Source organism: Aquila chrysaetos, chromosome 11 (genome assembly GCF_900496995.4).
Source record: "Aquila chrysaetos chrysaetos chromosome 11, bAquChr1.4, whole genome shotgun sequence".
Lineage (NCBI taxonomy): Eukaryota > Metazoa > Chordata > Aves > Accipitriformes > Accipitridae > Aquila > Aquila chrysaetos.
The window spans coordinates 13,376,169-13,401,370 of record NC_044014.1 but is presented as its reverse complement, the minus strand read 5'-3'; the positions used below and the strand labels follow the sequence as shown (position 1 = coordinate 13,401,370).

The window sequence follows — 25,202 nt, the reverse complement described above, 5'->3', positions numbered from 1 at the left end:
AGTGCCCATACCCCTGCAGTCCTTTGCCACCTTGACTTAGTTCTGTCTTTTTCAGTCAAGTGAAACTCTCTTGCCTAGAACAAGCCTCCACCAACCCAATGATACATCCACCAGGTTGTCATAATTCATAACCTAACCTGAATGTCAGTGTGAAGTGTCTAGGCTCCCAGGCTCTGAAGTGCAAGAAGAGCAGGAGGTAATGGCTTTGTGTTTTGGGCAGGACACATCCCTTGGCATGAGTCCAAGTCTTCTGTAGCCGCGGCAACCTCACTCTGTATAGCACAATGCTCCTTTTTTCTCCATGTGGTAGAGACAGGGATCATTTGTCAAGATTCATACTACTACAAAACTTGCTGAAAAAAAGGGCAAAATTTTCTAAAGATGGCACATTTCATTAACCTTCTTAATCAGTGTATTTATGGACAACTTGTTTCTGAATGGACTCTGCAAGCCTCGTTCACAAGTCATAATACATAGTGAATAATTGCAATTGCTGTTCACTTAATGAGACAATGATGCTTTGCTTAAAAAAAAAAACCAAACACACAACCCGTCTGCTTTCAAGTGTGTGTGTGTGGATAAATACTCTCCAGCGCCGGTTGGAAAAGAATTTATGGAGGGACAGCTACTTATCACATGATGTTGTCACAACCCAGACTGGACAGACTAGGGAGTCGTGTTTAATTCGAAATTCCCTCGGGCTAAATTAAGGTGAAATGACATCAAACGATCAGTTAAAGATTTTATTCATGACAGAAGCAAACTGAACTGGGGAGGCGTGGTGGTAGGTGGCAGGGTTTCTCACAACAGGAATTGGCATAAGACTAGTTCTGTAAACCGTGTAACCATATACATCAATTCAGGGAATAAGGAGATCCCTCCCGTTGAGTCCCGAGGTTCAGAGCAGACCCCCTTGCTTTCCAGACTCCTCCTCAGAGAAGGGCCCAGGGGCAGCTGGATCCACTCTTAGTCTCAGACTTGGTCAACGGTTTATATCTTGAAACGGATGAGGTGTAGGGATTGTGGAAAAGGAAAGAGAGAAGAAGACAGAGAGAGAAAGGAAGAGAGAAAGATTTCACCGGTCCTGGGTCCAGCGTTGGTTCAGTCAGCTGAGGTGTCCAGGCAGCCGAGGGGTCCAGCTCCAGTGGGCTTGCGTGACCAGGGCTTTAGTTTGCATCCTTTTATCATCCTTGTCCCTCCTTCGGGCAGGCACCCGAACTCGTCAGGCTAATGAGCAGTTTGTGAGCCTTTGGGCTTGGGGGTCCTTTGTGGAGTAACTTCTCCTTCCCTGCAGACATGGCCATTGTTTGATCTTTGTATCAGAACAGCTTATCAGAACAGGGACCTGTGCACCCTCCAGCACGCTCTCCCCCTCCTGTTGCTGATGTCTGAGCTGATGGGCTTTTCACCTTGATTCCTTGCTGTGCAGGGTTTGTCTTTAAGCAGAATTTGCCCCACCACAATTTTTGAGACATTAACTCTTTCAGTTTCTCACAGATGTGAAATGTGGTATTTTATGGACTGCTCCTTTTAGATCTCCAAACTAAGCAAAATTTTTGTTTAATCAGAAATCAGAGTAGACACGCTACAGAGCATCAGATGGTAAAGTGGCACTGACCATTCTCTTTCAGTCTGTTTAAAGACACTGCCTCACCATGACATTGTTGGCTTTGATTTTTGAAAACATGTAGAGAGAAACTGCTGACAATAGATACTCCCATAATCTGGCAAGCAAAGGCTGATTAGAAGTCAGTGACACGGATTTCAACAAATAAAGCATGACCCATCTTGCAACAGTGAAAGGAATCACTGAACAAGGTGACTAAGGATATGAGAGATTTACCAGCATATGAAGCCTTGAAATTCATTTGTTTTCAGCCATAGCAGTTTGTGCAATTTACCACATGGCCATATCGACACTTCTCCCCAGCATAAAGGAGTGGGAGAGACTGCACAGCCAAGGATAAGACTATCCATTTTGGCAGTGTGCTTACATTAGATAAAAGCTTCCTGCACCCTGAGGAAGCACAGAATACTTTGTAGTATAAATAAGATTATTACTCTTGAAGAGCTTATTCCTTGTGTTTGGAATTCATCCCATACAGCTCTGGATGCCTACATCTGAGGTAGTTACCTTAGGCTTCCATGCTAATTACTGAAGGAAAAATGGGGCACAACTCATAAGGCTTGGATGAATCACATCTTGTTTGTGTCTGTTTCTCTCCACTGACTGTCAAGGATGTTGAGGGTGGCCTAGAGATGTCTGCTTTATGAATCTCACCCTTTTTGTCTCTCATGAACTGGTAGCAGAGACAATGAGGTGATACTAAAGAAATGCCGTGCTTATTGATGCTTCCTAGGATCCCTGAGGTCATAACTACCCAGTTCCTGCAAGATACTTAAGAAGGTAATTTCCTGCAAAACTTGTGCCAAATTCTGTTGTGTTGTGCAGTCAAGGAAGTGAGACAAAGCACTATCTTCTGCTGACATCAGTTTGGCCATGACTTCAAGCTGGAGGCAATAATTCAATGCTTTGGGGTAGATACACAGAGGAACTCTTATAGACATGACTGGATCTTGTCCACCTTGCTCCTAGGCAGCTGTTTCAATCTGGAGTAGAGCCACTATGGCCTTCATTCACTAGCTTGAAAGCAAGCCCTGCTGGAGGAAGGAAATCTGGATTGGATCCCAGCAGCACAGTCCATCTTAATTTCTTAAGATGTCAGAAGAGGTTTCTCTGGGATAGATATTATGGAGATATTAAGTATGTTAAGGACAACAATATCTAGTCAGAAAGTATAGAAAACCAGAGTTGCTAGAAAATAGACCCCAGACCTCTTTGATGACCTTAAAAGAGAAACGCAATGTCTTTCCTGAACACATGGAAGAAAGGAGGGAAAAAATGAAAAAGTAAATGGCAGTTATTTCATTTTTAATCTTTCTAAATGCAATTGCAGTATGATGTGAATGATAGCAGCATGAACAGAGATTGTTACTTTAATAGGATTATTGTGAGATGCTGGTTGTGTTTGTACTACAGCAATGAATTTCCTGCAGTGTGGATACATTTCCATGTTTGATAAGTTACGACTGCTAAATGTATTTCATTTTAGATATCAGGTTTGCAGCATTCTCTATTTTTCTCCTATTTGAAAGATTATATCTGTGGACATCTCATCCACAAGGTTGAGATCCTGGTTATAAGTTCCAGAGGCAGTTTGTTAAAAGTTTGTCACATGGTGTTGATTTATTAATATCAATCATGTGTGTGTGTAAGTACCTGTCTTGAGGAACCTTTCTTACTTCTCTGGTTGGAACTAGAGACTAAGGCCATATCTCTACTTGTAAGTCTTAATTTCTCTGAATTCACCCAAATCCAGTGTTTGGATGCAGACACAGGCTTTGAGCTAGGCTGGAGAAAAGCTGCAGCAGGACCCTGAACCTTCCTTACACCTTACTATAGTTCCAAATATACCCTTTCATATAGGACAGAGAGCCTGCTTGGTGACTGTGGCTATCCTTCAACATGAAGTCCGCAATGCTTTGCAATGATGTTGTGGGGCAAGCACCAGGAAGAAAAGTCAGACAGACTTTTTCCTCAATGTCATCTGTCACAAGGGACCACAGGAGTTGTGAGGAGCTGAGCCTGTAGGTATCCAATGTAAATACACAGTGTGTACCTCTAGACTGCTCTCAGACTCTTTCACAGGTGCCTTAGCTTTGATACTATTTCTAATGCTAGATTTCATTTCCCTGAACTGGCACGCTGCCAATTAATTCTTTGTAGCCTGCATTTAAGCAACAATGATTTACAGTTAAGATGTCTCAGCTAATCATAATGTAATTAATAGTCGGTAATGCTTTTATATCTTGGAGAAGGAAGCAATTCGTACCTGGGAGTTTTGGCTGCACTGCAATGATGGACTGTAGGACATCACCTTTTTTAAAGCTATTGCCTTATTGTTTTGGAAACAGAATTTCAAAGAGCTTGAATGTAAATTTGACATTTTGATACATTGCTCATTACTGCAGCATATTCAGCTCTTAGACAGGACAAGTAAACATAAACCAGTTGAATTTCCTTTACTGGCACACTGTGAAATTTCCCACTAAGAATGCAGCAGACAGTATCAAAGATATTTATTTAGCATTTTTGTATGTATACCAGAACGTGGGTTAAAAAGAAATTCACTGTGCTGGGAATCAAGACGGCTATCTGTTCCTATTTAATGGACTGTCCTTGTAACCTGCAGGAGCCCCATGACCGCCCCCAGTGCCAAGAGTTTTTCTTGAGAGCAAAAGCAGAGGTAGTTTGGAAAAAGCAAGGAAAAGTGACTTCAGACAGCCACAAAACCCCTATGAGAGGCAAATCTGAACTTCAGATAGCCTGTGGAAGCAGGCTGGGCTGCAGCCAGCTTTCCCTGGCAGAGCCCAGTGTAGGCAAACCTTTCACAGGAGCTGCACATCTGCAAGACTGTCCTTTGGTGGATCAGTCATGTCTCTGCTGAAATCTTCAGAAGTTTTATGATATAAGCAATGCTGATTATTTCTCTTTTAATCATTCACAATCCTGATGTCAAAAACACCTGTGTCCAGTAAGACCACCTGCAACACCACTGTTATGTCTTCTAGACAGAGGGGTTTGGAGGGGCTGTAACAGAAGGCTTTCTAGGCTCTTGCTAGCACAGCTGATCTGATCTTGCTGAGAAGGGGACAGAGATTACAGACACGTCCTGGGGAACTTCATAATATCCTTTACATCATGTGGTATCCCAAGATGCCTGGCCAGGCTCAGGGCTGGATGCATCAGCAGAAGACAATCCTAGCCAGTGCAGTAAGCTCAGGCCAGGAAAGTGATTCCTGGCAGGCACTGCTTGAAAACTAAGCTCTGGGCCTTTTTTGCAAGCTTTGTTTGGAGAGGCAAGCTTAATTGTCAGGAATACCTTTCCCTGCTGTTTGATGGTTGGCCTTTGGATTAGGCAATTTTTGCAGCCTCCCTACTGGTTATACTAGAAAACTATCAGATGAAATCTTGCTGCCTCATTAAAAAATGGTAAAATGATTAAAGACTGAACTCCCTAGAACAATTTCTTTTTTTGAGAGAGAGAGATAATTAACTGAAAATGTGTAAATAGTTTTTACATTTGTGTCTGTTAAGAGAAAAATAACTACCTGGGTACTTTTTATTTTCATTTCAAATAAAGTATTCTGTTATGAGTTACAACGGTTAAGAGATGCGGGGGTGTACATGTCTTTCAAAAACACAGAATTAAAAAAACATATCAAAGCAGAAGATAAAGTCACTATTGTCTCTACAAAATTCTGTTATGTTGTCATACCAAGCCAGCTGAAGAAATTCAAGCAGTTTTTCCATCACAAGTCCCTTGATTAATATTGATAACTGAAGGCCCATGAGAAACCCTACAAATAGGTTTCACATTGAAGCTTGCAAAGTAAGTAATGTAAAACAGTCATCTACAGTTGCAGTCTTCTGTCTTTGCATAAAAGTAGTGGTTTTTCCTTTCAAGTTCCAAAGTGAATGACCACTTTTTCATTTGACACATCTGGAGAGTACCCAGTACAGTAGCACTGTGAAAAATCATTCAATATTATTAAAAAAAAAACATTAGGGATAAGTGAATTTTAGTCCATGGGTCTCTTGGAAGCTGGATTTGCCATCTGGGCTGTGGATGATTTCATTAGGAGGTGCGCTGGCTCAGATGAGTCACACAGAGCCTTGCAGCTCTATTTGGGACAAATTTAGTCATTACAATAGAGAGAGAGAGAGATCACATCCCTGAGTCTTTGGTTCTCTTTGACCTGATATGGGAAGGAAAAATATAGTTCGTGCTGTTCAAAGAAACCAGCAAGAAAGGATTTGGTCTCTAAGACTTTTTTAAAGGATTTTCTTTCTACTTAAGTCAGGTCTAATCTTTCTGGAGGCCGCACTACTACTACTTAAAAAAAAAAGAAATGCGGTTATATTGATGACTTTTCAATTAACCTGTCTTCATGCGAGTCACTGGGCAAGGACATATTCTCTGCACAGTGGTGGATGCTACTCTTCACGTAGCCAGGAAGGCAACAACCGTGGCACAGGGTGACAGTTTGGGTCACTATCATTCAAAAATTGTTTCTTGTTCACTCTGCTGAACTGACCACACAGGCTTGGGATTCTGATCCTGAGTTCACAGACTTGACTCAGGATTAAATGGTTATCTGAAAATTTGGTCCCTGGAGAGGTGATGGTGATGAAGAAGGGCTCACAGATGGCAAAGTTAATCACATTATCATCTTGCCTGCAAGTAACCTCTGAAATTTGTGTGTCTGAGCCACACTAAACCTATGGAACAATTAAGCTCAGGTGGACCTTTGATTAAAAATAACAGTTAGGAATATTTACAAATGCAAAGGGAATACTTTATATTTTTACAGCATAGGTGGCAGAATTACAGACTGTTTCATGATTGCAGTGTGAAAAAATTTAATTAAGATCAATTTAATTAATTGCTACAGACCCAAATTAGTAGTCTGTTAGTGCCAGGAGTTTTGGTTTCTCCTTTCTCATTTTTTCCAAAGCTGTGGAGTTTTCTCTCAAATGCTCAATCTATTCCTGGGCAATACTGTTAAATTTACACACTAAAAAAAAAGAGAAAGATAAGTAATAACTGCCAAGGAAAATTAACCTTTTACTTTTCTCATTTACTGTGGGTCATTTTCTTCTCCCCTCTCTTTCATTGCAGTATTTTTTCCTTGTGCACCATTTGTCATGGTTCTTGGGCTCCAAACTCTGACAACAGCAGGTGGGATACAGCCCTCTCATTTCTTTAGGGCATCAAGTGCAAGTAGGCGTCCAACCCACTCTCTGAACCTGGCAGACTTGTGTCTGCTGAGAACGATTTCCCGACAAAATGTCTTATCTGCTCATCAAACAAAGCAGCTTTTATAGCTGGAATAAAAATGAATTATGCCAACCCTCTGCCACTTTCTGTGGAGGGTCATGAACAGAGGTCTGCTCACTCAGGTCACAGTGCTTATCTCTTTAGGGCTGGAGCATAGGAGAACTTAAATTTTATGGTAGGTCACAACCTAGGTTAGGAAGAGGAAGGTCTTGAGCTTGTTCCCAAAGAAGCCAATGGATTTCAAAGACTAAGAAAAAAATTCTTTATGTAAATAGCCTTCAGCTACTATCCCTACCCCTATGCCAGGAGTGGGCATGTGTCTATCACTATAGTTCACAATCCAATGTGGTACATAAACTGATCTTTGCCTGCTGTTCAAGCCAACACAGGAGAGCGAGCTGGGAGGGTGAAAGGGAGCAGGGAAATGTGTGCCGTCCTCTTACTCCTGCATCATGGCAGGAAACTGAGGATGGATATGTACGCGTAACAGCATCCTAAATATCCTGTGTACCTCCTCTGGAAGTCAGAAGCATTCTTGTCCCCGATTTCAGAACTGAGGAAATGTGGCAGAGGTCTGATGTGAATTTATGCAACTTTGGTACCCACAACAGGATATTACTCCTTAATCAACAGTGACAACTCTGAAAGTCCCCAGCAGGGAGATACCCAGTTTTTCATCAGTAAATCCTTACCTTTGCCACTTTGCTCATTGATATTATCTGCTGTAACCTTGGCTAAATCTCACACATAAGGTCTAAACCTAGTAGCCACTTGAAGCACAGCATATAATAGCAGAAGTAATCAGAGGGACTTGAGGGTGCTCCTTTTATTGTAGAGTAGCTCAGCACGAGTACCCATGTTAGAAATAGGAGACCTGGGTTCAGTTCAGGAGAGCATCTTCTCCAGAAGGTCTATGTCTGTCTACACTTTCCAATTCAGTTTTGTTAATGAAAAAGCTGGGGGAGGAAAAATGGCAACAGTTTCTAATGATTCACCAAAAAGGGAAAACTAGAATCACCAGATCCGATCATTTAAAGCAGCAGTGGCAGAAAGAGCAGATGTACAACCCGTGCTTATGACTGCAGTCAGTCCATCCTCTCTGAGGTTTCAGTAGAAGTGTGAGCTGCTTGCTTCAAAAATAAATTGATCTCAGTTTCTAGCTTTAAACATAGAGGGAGTTTTTCTGCCCTACAGGAGAAAAGTATGAAGACAATGTTAGGATGTGCTCTTGAAGCTCACATGTCAACAGCAAAGGACTGATATTTATTACTTTAAAAATTATCTTTATTTAAGGAAAACAGCAATAAAGCAAGCTTAACTCTGTGGAAGAAACTAATGAGGGACCTGCCCCCAGGCTTCAGCCTTAGAGATTGGCACAACTAAGGACTCCTGTTTTGAGAGTATGGGAAAACAAAGCAGAGGATCTGGCTGGGAAACCAAGCACTGAACACAAAGTATTGTTCATTTGCTTTTGAGACATAGCTACAATATTGGATAGTGCTTCTGTCACATCATACCTCTCAGCTCTAAGTAATTTCCCAGCTACTGGATTGGAGGAAGCCCTCAATAAAGTAACTGCTAAAAGGGACAGTGTCCCTGTTTCATAACTCATCTTGATGGTTGAAAGCCGCAGGTCTGTTGGGCCAGTCATTACTGGTCCAAGGTCATCGCTGGTCCAAGATTACACAGGGCAGACACACTAGTGACTTCACTTCATCTAAGCTGTGTCATTAAAGTCAGTGCAACTATCTGGGGAAATGTCCATCCACTGATGAAATTCTTCCCATTTTAGATATCTTGCAGGTAACTGTGCAAGGCATCCTAATATTTAAGTAGTATGAAATAATGGCAAAGATCATCTTTTCAAGTGTGAGATGTACTTGATGGATGTACTTGAATTCTTCAATTTGGCTTTGAAGCTACAAAAGAAATCTCTATTCATCAAGAAGCACGGTTATGAATATACGCAGTTCATAAGTTTATTCCAGCAAGTAATCCTTATGAAATCAGCAGCAAAACTCTCCACACAAATGGAGCTACACAGACATGTAGACTGTTGTCGGGTTAGAAATTTTAGAATGATCATCCACCATGGCCTAAGGTTTTGTGCGTGATTTTTCCCCAGTACTGGGTGCCCAGCTTGAAACTCCACAAAGCAATAAAATCAGTGATCTAAAATTCCTGGTGACAAGGACCCTAAATGGAATCTTGGATTTGATGCCAAAATCATCTGTAAAATATGATATTTTATACGTCTGCATAATTTGTTAATTTCATAGTTAGGTTATGAATATATCTGTCCTGTAATTCTTAAGGACAATCTTCGACAATCACATTATTCACTCAAAAAGGGCATGCCATAATCGTACATAAAAATTATTGCTCAAAAGGTTAAGTCTGCTAATAAAGTATAAGCCAAATACTCCTTTTCCCCCCCACCCATTATAAACCACTGTTTTCCTTCCTTTCTAGTATTTTTAAATACTAGTTTCTCCAAAAACTTAATACACAAACTTGCACTAATTAGTTTTTGAGATAATCCCAAAGTCAAAATGTCACTATTAAGAAGATGAAATAACTTCCTGCCTGAAGAAAAATATCTTTGCTTCTTCCAGCTACTGCCTCAATATTGCAGGACCCACAAGAACTGAGGCATCATGAACAGCTTGAGAGAAGAGGAGTCTACAGTCATCTCTTTGTGCCAAGATTTCAGCCCTTTTTCAGGGTGAGGTGATGTCTTACCACAGGCCAGTGAAATTATTCAACTTGGGCCATGCTGTAGGGTTTAGACAGAAGGTTATTCTCAGCTGTGTAACCTTTAGGGTTTGGGGGTCAGGTCAATAGCACTTGGGTAGTCCCTCCACTAAGTTTTCCATCTCCTAATGACTTGTGCAGAGTTGTATGGCCAGGTCTGTTCAAAGGGATAGGGTCTCCAGTGTGACAAGGGAATTTCTTGCCCAGGCTTGGAAAGAGCATCACAGAGTAGAAACAGTCAGAAACTCTCCCTGCTCCCTCCTCCTCCATCTTCCAGAACTGACTCTTAAATCACCCTCCCTGCTTACCCAGGGAGCCCCCCTCAAATTCATGCCCCTACAAAACAGGGCAAGGACTGGCAGCCCCTTTCCACACCACCATCATATCCCTGCCCTGTATTTAATGCCATTGTTTCAAGGCAAATCAGGCAAACCAAAAGAAACTTTCATGTAAGAGACAAATCTCGCAAAGGGAGATGCAGACATGGTTGTCTCCCTTTCACACCTACAAGGAAAAGGATATAGCTAGTCTGTGTTTGGGGGACCACATCTGGCACACAGACATAGTAGCATCACAAGACAGAAAGAAAAGACACAGCACATGGCACCAGCTGCTATCAAATCTCCTCTCTACATATGTTCTTATACATATATATGTAATATGTAGTATGTAATATATAAATGTATTTAAGGGATTCACTTGAGCTGCACCTTGGAAACATATTTCCCAGCACTTGAACAGCTTGGACCTGGTCCAGGTACAGGATTCCTCCACATTTGAAAGTATAAAGTTTGCTTTAGTCATTTAGAAAATGACTATCTGTCAAATGACCACATCACAAAACCTCCTGACAGGGTACCACACTCACTGCATGACAAAGATACAGATTACTGAAAAATGTTGTTGCCAGAGGACTTTTCCCCCCCACAATGAATAGGTAAAGGTCACTGGAACTGGAATGGGGTTTTCCGACTACCAGGCTATGTGGCTGAAGTCCTTGGACATGTCCCCTGGTGTACCTCACTGTGTTCCTGACATCCACAGAGGAAAGTGGTTTTCTGTTCAGGATACAGGGCAGGTGAGCTGTGGTTGAAAGATGATTGCTTGCAGCCCCCCACACAAATCCCCAGTATCAACAACGTTAAAATAATACAAACATCATTAGTGACAAAGACAGATTTATTGCCTCTAGCCAGACTATGCTTGTTAAGGGAGCCCTGTACAGATCCATAAGTGGATATGAATTCTAATAAAGTTTGTTTAAAAATGTGGTGGTATTCCAAAAGCAACTGTGCAAAATTGGCAATTCTGATTTTAACAAATCTACTCTTTATAACTCCTCAGAGACTTACAGGTTTGCTGAGAAAGGCCTTTTTTTTTTCTTTTCTAAACACCTTTTACTACGAACGCAGCAAGTTGAATACTTTCTTCACTCCCACTTCCTAACATTGTGGTTCTACTTAAAGGAAACAATTGTTTATTTATATCTCCATATATTGTGAAGTTGCCCAAATATGCATTCATGCAGAAACCCATGTAGAAAATTTATTCACAGTAATGAGGCATAAACCATGCTCTAATCCCAGAGGAGGAAGGTTGCTTGAGTTCCTTCACCAGAAGGTCATGTTCACTTTGAGATGATGCTGCTGGAGCTCCCACCAGTGCTAGATTTTATTGGAAAGAAATAGAGTGAATCTGTACTGATAGATATCCTGGGAACTCTTCCTGGATATACAGTACATCTGGAAAAGTATGGCCATTCTGTTACTGAACACTTTAATCTGGATTAACCCTCAGATGTAGAAGGAATCAGCATAAATGCCAATTATGAAAGAAAAACAAAACCCACAAGGACACAACAATACTGAGTGCAAAGAATGTGCTCTGAGGACAGATGCTCCATCCCCCCTTTTGAAACAGACTCTCAGTCTGTGTCCCAGCCATGGATTCTATAGGAGGACAGAAACCACCACCTGGAGCTGAAACTAAGAGTCTGTGGGTTTTTGGTGTGGGATTTTTCAAAGATATTCATATTAGAGGTAAAGGGGAAAAAAAAGATGTTCACAGAACATTTAGCAATGAACAGCCAAGTGATAACTTCAGCATGCTACCTATGGTGTTGCTTCATGGGAGCTGTAGTTTGGGAGGCTAAAGCCATGGCTGAGCAAAAGCTCCTATACTTCAATGCCATCCCCACTCTGCCCATATCGCAAGACAGGCCTACTGGTCAGAGCTTCTGGACTTCAAGTGTGATTGTGGGGAACAAAGTACAGGGGACAGTGGGTCAACGGGTTAGCTAAGTAAACTGGTTCATTTCAGAAGCTTCTGAGGGAAGAGGAAATTAAAATGGGTCTTTAGGCTTCTCAATATGGGAATATGGGTACAGCGTTTGAGCTTGGACGACACCAACATGGTAAAGAAACTCCTACATCTTTCTTTATACTGTTTTGGAGAGTGTACTTGAAAGAGAGAGAGATGCAAGTCTGCTCGTTTGGTTTTGTGTCAGGAGGGGTGTGTTTCAGACTTCAGAGATGCTACAGAAGTAATTACAACGGTATATAAAACTATTATTAAAAACCTGATGTTTTTAACTGCTATTTGCGTGTAATCACTCTTAAATAAATGAAGGGAAAGTAAATGTTGGGAGAATAATTTGCTGCTAATCAAGAGTAATAAAGTGAGCAGCCTCATTTCCTTTCCAGACTTCTCTGACTTTAATGCTGTTTTATCTCTCAGAAGTTTGACAGCAGGAGGAAGCAAAAGACAAAGTTACTCTATGATGGGGGGGGGGGGGGGGACAGAAATTCTAGGGTCTTTGGACTCTGGGTCTTGTTCTTTTTCTCTCACTTCCTTTTCCCAGCTCTGATACAGCTCATCTGTTTAGCTGTGCATTTTGACAGACTGGGATTGGAAGTAACGTGATGCTGAAGACTGTGCAATCCTGGACACATTGCCTTGACCATGAGAAACACACTTCCTTTCTGGAAACTGGACCCTTCTCCAAGAAAAAGTTCAAAAATGTTTTGATGGCAGATGCAAGGAGTCTCACTGAGTTTGATGAGGTTCAGATCACCCCTGCTCCCTACCTCTGACCACCTAACTTGCAGACTTTCACTTAACAGTGGGACGATAATCTATTTATAGAACTGTGAATAGGAAAATTGAATGAACCTCATTTTCATAACCTAATTTTCATTGATTTTGCTGACTGGAAGAGTGAGATTTTTCTCCTTAGGAGCCCATATTTGGGATCTGAGTTGGAATTCTATTCCAAGATTATAATGTTAGTATAGTATCTGACATAACTAAGCAGAAGTGACCATTTGGCTCAACCCTATTGAGTCCCTATAATGATATCTTCTGTGTACAGCAGTGATGAAGGCACATGATGCTGTATAACCACAGGCAAAACATTTATGGACGGATGCTTATTATTCAGTTCTACATTGCGCATCTAATCATTTTTGAATGGAAAAGAAAATTCAATTTACTCCAATCACAATACATTGTTGCTGGTAAAATTGAATATAGCTTCAACAATGAAAAGAGAACTGCCAATAAATCTATGCTGGATGTAAACAAGGGTAGGGTAAACTTTCACAGTTGTTAAACACTATTTTAAACAAGCAAAGTTTCATTTTCATAATGACTCTACTCTCAAAGCACCTCATTCTTTTTAATTTATCCTGTCATTAGCCCATCCAGGAGGAATAATACTGATAATAAAAGACAAAACATGGAGATTAGATGTTTCATGAGAGTCCTGCAGTACCACCTCTGAGCTCCCTCCTTCTTGATTTCTGTACCATCCCTACACCTCTGCATTCACGCTGTTTCCAGCCAGGGCTGGGCTGCACTCACTCCAACACCACTCGCATAAGACTGTCTAAGTGGGGGTCTGCAGTGCAGCATTAGTGATTAATTTGGGTGAGAGAATCCCAACCTGCCCTATGCGGAATAGCTGATATATCTGACCACTCCAGCTCCACCTATGTGGCATGCCAAAGGCCACAGAAAGAGTAAGGTCTGGGATTCAAATCCCTGCCTTCCAGCTCCATCTGCTCTTTTTGTCACTTGTTCCAGCCTATCCTAAGTACTTCTCCACATAGTCCTGTTCCTGAGCTTTCCCATGGCTGTATAGTTCACCTATTCCTCTTCCCTTCCCCCTCTGTCTTTCATCTACCTTTTTGCTGCCTTTAGTATGTCCCACAAGCTTCCAAAAAACCTTGGTCCAGGGCCAGATGCAATAGTGCTGCTGACAGGTTAAAGAAGGGGATGGAGGGGCTGTACTGCAGCATGAGAGCTCCATTCTTACTCCATCCCACAGCCCAGAACAAGGACAGTGAACAGGATGAATGGTGAGGTGATTTTTCTCTTAGATTCCTGTGTAAATCCATTTTATCTCACCTCTTCATTCAGAATTTGGTATCGGCAGAAAATGAAGCAGAGAGTGGAAGATCCAGTATATTTGCTGAGGAAATGTATCACTCAAGAAATCAAACATTTTTCTGACACTTTATAATGGATAAAAAAAACATGTAGAAGTGAGGTCCCAGGGCCCTGATTTTACAGCTGGGACATGACCCTTACAGGCTGATTGACCTTAGTACAAAGTGTTGAGAGGACAAGCAGAACTGAGACTCTAAACCAAATCATCAATGGGTTTTAAGGGAAGGGAATGTGAGAGGGGCTAGACCAGGAATCTCTTAACGGGGCACAGTGATTAGACAATGCCTCTTTGTGCTTTCAGCTATGCTTTGGAGCAGTATAGGCTAATTGACCAGGTGATTAGCACTACAATGACATTTTGCTTATTGTGTCAGTAAATGTCGATAAATCCTGAGTAGAATCCAGTTAAAAAAAAGCTGTTACTATTTTACTCACTCTGACATGGAATAAAGACAGTGAAATAAATATGCCACCTTCATATATACTGTCTTCTTGACCACAAGACCTTCTTGTTTCATTCTTACCCTTCCAGAGTCCCTCCCTTGAGAGAATGAGAATTAGAATGAGAACAACAAAATTGGGTTGTGGAAAGAACTGTGATGGGGAGGAGTGGATCTAGTAAATCAGGAAACATTTCAAGCCTGGTGGCCTCACTGGATGTGGGACCTTCCAGGAACCAGAAGCTTCCACACATTTTGTCTGTTAAGCTACCAAGGTTATAAGAGATGGAGAAGCTTCCATCACTCTTCCCAAAGTGGTCACAGAGATTTGAACTGTCTCTATTATAATTTTTTAGGTCAAACATTTTAGATCACTAAGGAATTCTGCAATTCATTTTCCTGGAATACCTCCCCTTCTTGGTACACTTTCAAGTGAACTTCAACTTCTTTGAATCATACCACAGTTTCATTCTGACTTTTTCTTACAAAACAATGTTTCAAAGTCCTACCATGAGAGAAATAGCAGCATGTTTTATTTTGGTTTGCTTTGTGGTTTTGATTCTTTTTTTTTTCCCCCTTTTTTCTTTTCTTTCCCTTAAAAAAGGTTTCTCATTGGAAAGTTCTTTTTGATGGAAACTTCCTCATCCGGCTGAATTTACTTACAGAAACTACAAGGAAGTGGTCATCCCAAGATTTTTTCTTTATTATGCCTTCCCATTTGAAGTGGGAGCCGAGGCACAAAATAGTTTAACTGGTTTGCCTAATGTGACATGGGAAGTTTGTGGGAACTGTACCTAAATCTATGGCACACAGAGGCTTGAGCACAAGGCTCTTCATCCACTTCTCCATTTTATCTTCAGCTTTCCATGAATACATTCATCAAATAGATTTATGAGAGGAAGGAATAAATTTGAAATCCCTGTTATGGAATATTTCCAAGCAAGGATTTAATATTCATCTTATTCTAACGAGGCATTTGATGCCTCTCCAGTTGGAGCATACAGGCTTGTAACTGTTGGACCAGGGTCTGGCTTTCAACAGCTTGATATTTGCGATGGATGGCTTGGACTCCATCTGCAGATGATGAATAATTCATAGAAATCAAATGGGAGACACTTGTAAATGACAGCTAAATACAAGAAAGACAGCTCCTTCTTTGAAATGGACAGTTTTCAAGGAATAGAAGAACCGAATTTTAGAGTAATAAGGAACCTAGTGTCCACGTCTGGTTTAGCCCTTACTTGTCCCCAGTATCTCTCCCTAAACTGTTAACAGTAACCTGGGAAGAATAGGACAAAAAGTTGAAGACATACACTGTGGTGTGATAGGCTTTCTCAGCACTGTCCTTTGCTGAATCTCTGGCATTTCTGTGTATAACTCAGGAGGGAATTTAATCTGTACAATAACTGAAATTGCTTCTATTCCAAGAAGTACAGACTGTAATTGCATTTTTTTTTCCTACTATTATTATCTCTCCTTGTTTTCTGGATTCCTATTTGGAAGCTTTAATGGAAAACATTTACCCTAATTTAAAAAACAACCGCACAAAATCCACATACTTCTCTTTTGTTCAGACTGGTTTTGGAGCTACCCATGTTGATTGCTTGCAGGGTTTGGTTCTTTTAAAAAATTCTTTGTCAATCATGGATCAATGGACAGTTTTTGTTAAATGAAGAAGATTTGGCAAAGGGAAGAAAAGCAAACATGGGGGGAAATGAAGCACAGAATAAATGTCTAAGTGAAGAAGCTGTGATCTGACTAGCTAGGGTGGGGGGTAAGAGTTTGCTAAAGACAGAATACTGGGCCAGCAGCACCAAACTGTGCAGTCTTACAGAAGAAGGGTCTCTGTGCCATTCAGATGATGCTGGCATTTGAAATCTACACTGGGACTATTTTTTAGAATGCAGTTCCCCTTGCATCTCAGTTTTATCTTCTCCATTACCTAATCCTCAAATTATTGAAGATTGCTCAGATTTTTTAGCAGCAGCCTCCAAGATTGGTAACTTTTATCTTAAACAAACACTTAAACAAGAAATGGACACCTTTGATGGATGTAAAAGTTTCTGTGCAAGCATAGACTGAGCTTCCCAGCTCAGCAGCCATTCCAAGAAGGCTGTTTTTTAAAAACAGTCAAAGGTGACAACTCTTCAACAAATTCAGCCTCCTTTCTCATTCTTGTGGCCATAGTACCACTTCTTCAAAACCTATCATCTTTATCAAAGTTAAGTTTTCAGGTGTTACTCCAGCTTTGAGGCAAAATCTAATTTTTGTGATAAATCTATGCCAGATGCTTGAGTCAGAGACACCTTCAGCTAAGTCAATGTATGTTACTCGGAGAAATATCATAACTAGACTGTCAAAATCCTCTCATTTTTATGCATGTATTATATCCTCTCTGGCCTAGATAGGCTGTGGACAGTACACAGGATGTCTCATAATATCTCATATCTAAACAGGCTTTTCTCGCTATCTTTCCTTTTTTCTTTATCAGCAATGACAAACCCCATACCTAAATTCTATACCATACCTCTTGTACAAGCAGACAGAGCAATATTAATATTCAAACCTGAGCCAAACCTGGGGTGAATTTCTGAGTTTGGCACAAGCCTTTATGACCAACTGCAAATAGTTCAATTCTTATATAGGTAGGGTACAAAACCGGGAAATGGCTCTTAACACAGGCATAAGCAACCTCCAGGAGAAAGTTCTGTAGCTGTGGATGGAAACTTGAAGTGCTTCTGGAACAAAACCAGTAGTGATTATGTACTTTTAAAACAGTTCTTTGCCTTCTTATTCTGTGCTTGTAAGTTCTTCTCTCACTGGTTGCACATAGGGCTGCAAAACAGCATTGACATACAAATAACCAATCACTGTAGTTATTTTAATTATGGCACAGGGAGAGATTCCTTCATTTAACTGGGTTGCTGATAATGTCCGGCTTGACTCTCATGTTGATTGCAGAAGGAAAGCAACTTTTTCAGCTCTTTCTGGGGAAAGCAGTGAGAAAAGTCCCAGCCTTGCCAACAAATGGCTTAGGGACCTGCCGAAGAATTGCAAGACTTGGGTCATTAGCCCTCCTCAGCCTGTCTGGATTTGAACTCACATTTTTCCTAACCTGGGCTTGATCACTGGTTTAACAGACATTGAGGCAGAGTGAAGGAAGGAGCTTTGCTGTTCTTCCTTCTGAAGCTGAGTCACTGTGTAGCCAAGGATATACCAGGAGTAGGTTAAGCAAGAGCAATAACCTCTGTGGACTGGAGGCATTCTGAGTTTATGGCACTGCACTGCCAAGCTCCCAGCACCCTGGGAAAAAAATAGTGCATTTAGGCACCAGAGATGATGAGGTACAAAGTGAATAAATAGGTATTCTTTCTGCTGTCTTGGATATAGGTGGACTGCAGTCATTCTTCAGGTGCTGTGTACTTCAGCAGTGGGACTCCTTGTCATGGAAAACTGGTTCTTCAGACTGACTTGGGTTCAAAAGCAACTGTACAAATTCATGTATAGAGATCCTTTGAGAGCTATGAAGTACGAAGGTAGTACTCCTGGCTCAGGGAGTGCCTGTGCTGCCAGCACTGGAAGGTAAGACTTTCTGGTCAGCGGTATCCTGCGCTCGCTGTTCTTACTCACACCTGGGCATGGGGGTAGAGAAAAGATACCAGGTCTGATGGCCCTGTTTTCTGATCCCTTATGGTCATTCTTACAATTTCAACTATACCAACACTAACTCAGGTGGCATCTAGGAGCACAAAATCAATCCTATAGTGAACTTGCTTAGAGCAAAGGTTGGATGTGAGGAAAAGCCCTTGGGACATGCTTTCTAGGTAGAAAGCCAACAGCGCTGTGTGGGTCTCTGCTACAGTGACAAGGTTCCCTCTGGGCTGACAGCTCTGAAGGCTCTGCTGTCTTCTTTCCCAACACCCAGCCCCTCTATCAAGCCTGGTACAGCACTAATGCTTCTGGTTTAACTCACTCAGCGGAGGTCCCTGTAGCCCAGCCCAAGAAAGCCAGTTGCCACAAGTTCCTGTCTAGCTTTCCAGGTCTCTCCCTGCTCCTTGCTGATTTGCCTTGGCACGGGCCTTTCAGCAGACATGAGGCAAACACTAGACATGTGGCAGCTGTGCTGGCATAGCCAGAAAACACATCAGTGGGAGATCCAGAAGAACAGATGCAACCCAGCAAGCCTGTGCAGACTGCCTGCACAAGCCTCTCCGAGCCCAAAGTGGTGCCAAGTGCCTCAGCAACATGTAATGGGCACCATGCCCTCCAAACAGACAGACATGAGCATTGACAAACCAGAGACCACATCCAAGTATTAAACATAGGCTTGTTGTGGGGCACTTGTCCTAGCCAGACAAGTCAAAACAGATGGCCAGACCTGTAGATTTTTGTTTTACACATCTTAATTACACAGCATATTCACTGACCCTGTTGGAAAGGCTGTTTTTTAGGACCTTCACTGTGCGCACAATTGAGGTTTGAAAAGATACATCAAATGTGTGACAGGGGAACAATTGCCCTATGGAAAGAAGCAGCTCATTTCTCTGTCTTTGGTAGATGATGTTTATATAGGAGGGAGCTGGGCTATAATTAATCAGATTAAATTCAGAACAGATACGTGCAAGATATCCCAGTAAGAAAGAAAAAAGCAGACTCAGTAAAGTGCAGTGAGGAGGAGCTGGCTGTGCAGCCAGGCTGCAGATCAGGCTCTGAGGATTTTTGTAGGCCACAAGATGAATGGGATTCAGTAGCACACCGCTGTTAAAAAGGTAGACCGCTTTCCAAAATAGGCTCTTGGCCGCCACCAATTTGAAGCTCAGAGAAGGTGGTCTCTCTGTACTTAATAACCTTCACTGGAACTTTTTTTTCCTGTTGCTGAATTTGCAAGACCTGCAAAGTAATTATTTCAATGCCCTCGTGAGGTCTTGTGGTAGGGTATAATTTTAGACATCCTACATTAACAGACATTTAGACAAAATGGAGAAAGTCCAAAGGAAAGCAACATGGGTAATAAGAGGTTGAGGAAACATGACCTATAGAGAAAGGCAATAGAAATGAGGTCTATTTAATCTGAAAAAGTAAGAGAGGCCTATAATGACAGTTCTCTACACTGTCAAATGCTCTTAACGGCACCGGCAGAGCTTAGCTGTTTTTTGAAGGTGATAGGGCATGGTGTAATCAACTTCATTTGTTAGTAGGACGTGACAATTTAGGATTGAAAATGAGGAATTTTGCATGCAAACTTGAAGGAGGATTTTAAGACATTAAATTATAAATTACACCACAGGATCTAAGGAGAGGATGTGATTAACAGGCACTGTCCAACTCTGATATTACCCCACAAGACAGCAAAGATATTTTTACATCACTGCCATGACAGAGTCATGCTGTCTGTATGGTAAATCAGGACAACCTTTCAAAGGAAATTTCAGAAGTCCCTATTTCTGATATTTTTAAATTTTCCCCAGTAACTTTTTACAAAATCACTCCTGAAGTTCTAAAACTTTACTCAGGTAGAGTTGTAGCAGCAGCTCTCCTATGTCAAGGTGGAATATTAGCAGAATAAGATGCTTTTGAAGATGAACAAAGGAGGAACCTGTAGTTCTAACGTTTTAGGCATGAGCTTTCCTGCACGTTGCTTTCTAGCTTGCTCCAGGGGTTAATGAAGCCACTTTTACAGAAAAGCATAGTTCACAATTAGCAGGGTGCTGGATTTCCCACATGCATATAATCTGATGTCAGAAGAGACCTTCATGTCTCTCTAGTTTCAGAACAGGCCATTTCACTGAGTAATTTTTGCTCCATGCTCCTATTTTAGGGCTTTTTGTGAATTTCTTCAATGTACTTGGCCTTGGACAGCTACAACTTCTTTGCTGGATATCATATCATTTACTTAGAGAAAGAGATTGGATAGATATGCCCATGCCAATATTGGGTTCAAATGCGAAGTGACAGACCTTGAAGAGTAACCAACAGACACACAAACATCTAGAGAGGAACACACACACACACACACACACATACTCTCTCCCTGAGATCATCATGCAGAGGAAATATTCTCCTCAGTACATTAGCCACAATGCACCCTGGTAAGTCATTGGTTCAGATGCATGAAAAATTGAATATTAAAAATGTGTCTCGTATTTGAATTTTTTAAAAAAGAGCCCAAGAACTAATAAGCCTCTAGGTATTTATAATATTCTCATTTGGAAGTTACAAAGCAGGCAAGCTGGATATGTACTAAATACAAGAACAAATAACCATGAATGAAATGTTAAGAATTCAAAGCCAAAACCACTTGCTAAAAAGCATAAATAGAGCATCATTTCAATTGGTCAGCTGCCAAATTAAATGTAAAAAGAGACTAACAAAATAAAATCAGAGCAGAAAATGTTATTAGAAATTAAGCTAACAGAAAGTGTGTGTGTGTATTTTCTTGCTTTTGTGATTATTAGAGGCATTTTGGGGGGAGGGAGAGGGGTAAGTTTAAAGAGCAGGTGATAGGTTTGCATGTCAAAATAGCAGGATGCTCTGGTCAACATCTAATGAAAAGAAAGTAAATAATGTAAAACATATGTTTCCTTTTCCAATCATGTTTGTAACAGAACAACTGAGCTCTCTAACCAAGTGTTACTGTGAAGGATTTAAGTGGTGGTGCAGGGGATTAGATGCAGAGAGGATACCGCCATTTGCATTTTTGAAACACTGTGAGAGTGTGTCCTAAAACCTATCATTCTGCATGTCCAGGTGTTGCTGGAGGTGCAGTCCTGGACATGTCTGGAAAGCACTCTCAAAGCAGTTGGGACGTCCCACCCCAGCATCGGGGGGACTTGGTAGAGCAGATGACCACTGACTATTTACACGGACGGTCTGGGGAGGCAGCAATGGGTGATAGTGAGCCATCAGGGAGCCTGACCTGCTCCTGGACACCGCCATGCTGGCACTTCATGGAGCAGATGATGCCGTCAGGTTTCACACCCCATCCTTCTCCTTGGGTGGTGAGAAGTGTAGATCATATCAGGGAGACATGTGCTGGGGACATGGCTGGGAACACCCTCACCATTGCTGTCACAGCAGGAACCTCCTCGGGCTGCCTTCGCTTACACTGCCAGTACCAGAGCAATTGCTTTCAGGGATGGATGAAGCCATGGGGAGCAGGGAACAGTGTAGGAAAGGGGGAGGATGGCATAGAGCAGGGTATCTCCATTTCTAACACAGAAGAGAGAGACCTAGGAGGGATTTTTGCAGAAAGGCAGCTCTTCCAGAGGAGCCCACACAGTTGTTAAGGGGCCCAAATGCTCTCTAAAGCTCTGTCTGTCTCATCAGTATGTAGGAAAGAAGCAGAGGCTAACTCTGCTTTCTCAAGTCAAGGAGAAGAAAAAGCTCCCCCTTTACTTTCTGGAGTCCTCTTGTCCCATGTTTTAACCCCTCATCATTAAAGAGAATTCCTTTTGCAGCCTGCTCTCCCACTGGTCATGGAGGAAACTCCTAAGAAAATAACATCAGTGGCCCCTCTATTCCTGTCCCTTCCTACATGAATTGTGGAGTTACACAAGATCTATGCAAACATGTGTAGGGCTCTTACTGAGTAAGAATATTCACACATGGTGCTATCCAGAAACAAGTGGCTGGTCCTGAATAACTGATTCCAGCACAACTTGGTGTTGAGACAAGCTCTTCAGGAAAGAAAAGAACCTGTCATCAAGAAGACTTAAATACAGATGGCTGAGAATTTTTTCTCCAAATATTTTCTTGATTAAACAGACATTTCCATTTTAAATTGGATGGAAATCCACAAAATCAAGCATTTAGTTTTCTGACATAAACTCAGCATTTTTTCATCAAAACAGTTTTGATTTCTGTTGATCATAGATTCTTCTTTTCAGTAAAATCAAGTTTGCAACCAGATGTTTTTATACTTTTAAACAAAATAGGGGGCTGGCCACTGTTGATTGTAAGACTCTTTTTAATAAAACTTGCCTACTTACAACATCACTAGGACACCTGCTAATAGAAACATGACTGCGTATTGCAATTGTTGCAGTCACCACCACTTGTGTTTGCATTGCAAAATCATCCATTGCAGTGCCAGTGTCCGAAGGAAAACCTCAGGAAGTGTTAGTGGTAATTACTTCCATGCCATTTTGAATGAATGCAAGAAAGACTGCCTATTAGGTCTTTTACAGGTTTTGTTTCAGACATGCCTTCACCTCTCCCAGGCAGAGCCGTCTCAAGGCTTCTCATCCATATAGGCATGTGTGGTGGGAGCGGTGCCCAGGCTGTGCTGCCCTGGGTGTCTGCTGGCTTCACCTCTGCGGCAGCCTGCTCTCATGTGTGAGAATCCGGGGCCACACACCGGGCAGTGTCAACCAGGATCCATGGCCAGTTCAGCTGACAGCAGGGCTTGGGCTGTGGCCAAACTGAAAAAGCAAATGTTGACCTGCAAGCAGAGACAGAAAGGCTTTGGTTTTATCCTCTGTGCCCTAGCAGGGAGGCTTGGTTACTGCAGGAAGATGGTGATACCTTACCTTTGCCATGTGGCTGGAAGCAATTCGGCCTAAGAGCATGGTTTGATTGATATAGCTTGTCTGTGCAGCTTAGATTAACTGGGAGAAAGACAAGGTACAGCTAGTGGAGTAGCTGCAGGATTCATAGATGCTTGCAGAGCAGAGCAGTAATAATGCCTTGTGAATCTCTATTTAACAGGTCCAAAATTTGTGAGGAAGAGCAAGCAAAAAGAAAATCCCAAATCATATTTTAGACATACGAGGAAACACTCTACAGCTCTGCCCATGCCATTTTGAATTAGCAAGTTGTTCTCAAACAAGGTGTAATGGGAAATAAACCCTAATGAAAGCAAACAGTACCTTGTGTTTCACAGCCTGTCACTTTGCTTGTTCGCTACCCAAGAGGAAAGCGCTGAGACATTTCTCACAGAAACAGTTTTAGTCTCCATGCAACTTAATACTGACAGAAATACACCCACTAGTACCGCTTCTCTCCTCTACAGATATATTATCTTTTCTGTTTTCCTTTCAGGATGAACAGGACAAAAAACATCTACTTGTTCCACACACCTTCAATCTACCTGTTGTTATGGGACAAGACTTTCCTCTACATACACCACAATGAACTTTAAATTAGGGGGGGGAAAGTAACAAAGGGAGAGATAAACTTTGTTTTCAATGAGCAGCAGAAGCAGAGCTATGAGAAGATCTTTCTCAGAAGATGGTTTTGCTCAGACTTGTTGAGGGGGCGTTCAGGTGAGGACCTGCTGGCTAAGCCCTAATCTCATTTAACACAACTGGGAGCTGATTCACTGACAGGCAACTGCCAGCTTTTCCCAGGGCTGCCACATGACCAGCCATCAGCCGTCAGCCCAGCTTTCCACAGCACTGACATCATCTGAGTAGGCAATAACTATTTTATAACCCTCTACAGGCTCCTGCCTAAGGCACTTGTTCAGTTTGCTTGACCTTTGACCTGGCCTTAAATTTACTGACAGGATTATGGACACTGGTCCTGTCAAAGCTCATAACACTAATGAATATCAGAGTAACTCAATGATTTTCATAGAACCTCACCTCCAGGAGTCATGTGAATTTCATGTGATTCACTCTTACAAACTATGGACTTATTAATTCTATAATTTTTTATAGGTTTGGGGAAAAAGCTGTAAAAAAAAATAATTGGTCATTGTGTCATAAAGACATAAAACTAGAAGACCCATGAAATACTCCATAATTAATCTCACATAAAGAAACATCATGTAATGTAAAAAACCAGCCAAGGTTTTCTGGGGCACCTGGCTCATAGGTGCCAATATTTGTAAAATGGGTGCTTTGTACCCACAGAGAGACAGTCCATCAGTGAGACAGGCTGAGCTGGTTCCCTAGAGCTGTGTGTTCAGCAAAGGCCCCAGCAGCATTTGAGCAATTTAGCACTTTCCAGGAAGCCAGAAAAACGAACACAGCCTGTTTATTTCCTCTTTCTTTCAGTACTCCCACGCTGGTGCCTCTGTAAAGGAAAATATTGATGGATCTGAAATATGTACGACATAGGCTGGGAGTCCATGGCAGTCGTCCTCTAGCAAGCTGTTTCTGAGGCTTTTTCCTTTAGTGAGACCATGAATTATTTTCCATCTTTCTCTTACTCTTTTTTCCTAGGCATATGAATTTGCCACCTGTTAAGGTGTTGCACAATTACAACTGCCAATGGCATGGAAGAAGAAATAGCAAAGTTTGCTCTACAGTAAGATGTTTGCAGGAGATTTCAAGATTCAGTAAAGGAATAATTTCCCCACTTAAAAAAAAGAAGAGAATAACATTTAGGGCCAGCCTGTCAAATTTTTAAAATTTCACTGAAATTTCTGTTGATCCATTTAATTTCTAGAGGGTGTAAGGCTTCATTTCAAAGTGTAACATGCCTCGAGATCCCTATTTATGTGCTGAATATTTTTGAACCATATCCTTCATTGGGTTGCCATGAAAGATAGTGAGAAAACTTCAGTGAAAACTGTATAAAACCCTACTCCTTTTTACTTGATTTGCAGACAGAACTGGGCTGGGTGGTCTCTAGTGGCTGGAAATGGGGACAGTGGGAACCCGTTGGCAGCTGGAGGGAGCCCCGTGGGACACAGAGAAGTCTTGAGGTGGGA

The 25,202-nt window shown here is 41.6% G+C and overlaps 1 long non-coding RNA gene across 1 annotated transcript; it reads left to right on the top strand.

The window, feature by feature from the left end:
- Window positions 1-1,025: 1,025 nt before the first annotated feature.
- Window positions 1,026-24,958, top strand: LOC121233654. Its single transcript, XR_005933578.1, has 3 exons — window positions 1,026-1,154; window positions 22,798-22,806; window positions 24,948-24,958. It is a non-coding gene; the product is annotated as an uncharacterized LOC121233654 (long non-coding RNA).
- The last annotated feature ends 244 nt before the right edge of the window (window positions 24,959-25,202 follow it).